We start from the raw sequence: 2,243 nt of genomic DNA on the forward strand, positions 1-2,243 counted from the left end.
GGGAAATGGCTCAGTCCAGTTCTCTGGAGACTCCTAACGACTTAAGGGCAATTCTGATTGGAACACTGCTAAGAGGCCTGGAAGGCATGCCAGAAATCATAAATCACCCTTAAATTGTCAGGGTCAGTGGCAAAGTAGTAGCACAGATAAGTAATATGATTTTCTTTGCTTCAAACCTCATTAGCACAAGTATTTACAATGCAGAGGTTAAGCCCTTCTTAATACTCCACAGGAGACTCCTGTATTTCTGAGTCACTGATAAACTAGAGAAACCATAGAAGAAACAAAGTACCTACAAACAGATGCAGACTTTGATTTGAAAGGCTGTCAGATAAAACCAACATTGACACACCCTTAATCCTCTTCTACAAAACCCTTGTTTCTTTTACCTGCCAGCATTTTCCTGCAGTATTCACTGTTGATGACAATAATTAAAATATCCACAACTTGATTTTCTACAGGTAGGAGTGCTCTCTAGTAGAAGAGCAGTTCGTACCCTGGCATGTGCCAGTGTTTGGTGTGACAGATATTTAAACACACTTCAGCACCAGCAGCTTGCCTTCTGCAGAAAATCTGCTGCCTAATTGATCAGGCAGTAGCTAAAACAGCAGAACCTTCTGACTTGCTAGTTAATCCCCAGGTGAACAACTTTCTTCCTCCTGTTCCTTCATGCTACAGCCCTGAAGGCATGTTTAGGTCACCTGTGGCTGCCTCCCTGCTTTTTCTTTGAGGTGACTTACCTTGGGTTCAGAATGAATTAGCCCAGAACTGCAATTTCACAGGGCATGAACAATCAGAACTTTCATCCCTACTCCCTCTCCCAAAGATCACTTGATTGAATTAAGCCTTGATTTGTTGCAGCACCCTTTTCCCCCAGGCTGGGGGGTTGTGCTGGCTTTCTCTGCTTGGAAGGAACAGAGATCTTTGCAGGCTCCCTTCTAGCCATGGGTCACAGAGCAGGGCCCAAGCCCCGCTCCTGAACAACAGCTTCCATGGATTCCCCATGGCAGCATCAGGATAAACAGTCTAGGTGGTCACAGATGTGAAAGCCAGAGTGTCTTCTGAACAGTTGTAGGGACAGAGGAGTAACATAGACAGGCAAATCAAACCCCTTCCTTAGGTAAAAGGGCTTTCCAAACACAATGAATCTCCAAAAGTCGTCCGTACCTAAGGGCCATGATTTCACAAAGCTGAGAAACCAACACTCAACAAAAACTAAGCCCAAGTGCCCCTTACTCAGAGATGCCTGCTCTAAATTAGGCAGCATTTAGTAAGAATCTAAATTAGGTAGGAATGTAAAGGTTCACACGGGAAGGCTGCACAAGGCATCATCTACCCATAACACAAGAGATGGAAACACTGAAGTGTTGCTGAAGTGATCATCAATTCTGGATCACAGAACTGTTATTCTTTGCCAAAATGGAAAAACCAGACCTCAGGTCAGATTTCATTAAATCTCCTTCTGGTTTAACCACAATTAAAAAAAAAAAAAATCAACCTACAGTAATAGTAACCCTCTGTTCTGAACTCATTTTGCCTCCCTTCCACACTGCAGCTCCCTATTAGAAATTTGTTACATTAACAGCCATAGTGGGGAAAAGCAAGTCGCTCTATTAATATATTAAGTGATGACCATTACTTTTTAAGTTGTCCTTAAAAAAAATACAAGTGCAGGGCCACACATGTACCACTGAAAGTATCAGCTTGGTTAAGCACAACCTAAACTTAGTGCAATACTTTCCAACAGGGTCTAAAAATAGGAACACCAAGATTTTGTGGAAATACAGGAGGAGAGGCTAACACAGTATTTCAGGAAATAAGACACTGCCATTTGACATAATCCTGAAAGGAAGAAATAGAACTCCAGTGATTCATCTCCCTACAGAAAGCAAAATTGGGACTATAAGGAAAGACTCAGCCCCATGACATGGGGTTGCCTGTGACAATGTCCATGCTGTGGAGCTGCTGCCCACTTTTTCCTGTGACCAGGAAAATGTTCAGCATTAACATACCTGGGAAAGGGAATTTCTTCCAATAAAGCATGACTGCAGCTCTCAGTTTGTTAGGACTGAGCTTGAATTGGGGACTGCAGAATGAAGAAAAAATAAAAAAACCTATCTAGAAGGAAAACAAAACTACCAGAGGGGTAAGGGGTATGGGGTGAAGAGTGCCAGCTTCAAGAAAGCCTGGGAATAAAGACAGGCATGTCCCTGCCTAAAACTTCTGCATGTCCATGGCCCAGC

Source organism: Geospiza fortis, unplaced genomic scaffold (genome assembly GCF_000277835.1).
Source record: "Geospiza fortis unplaced genomic scaffold, GeoFor_1.0 scaffold10, whole genome shotgun sequence".
Taxonomy (NCBI): domain Eukaryota; kingdom Metazoa; phylum Chordata; class Aves; order Passeriformes; family Thraupidae; genus Geospiza; species Geospiza fortis.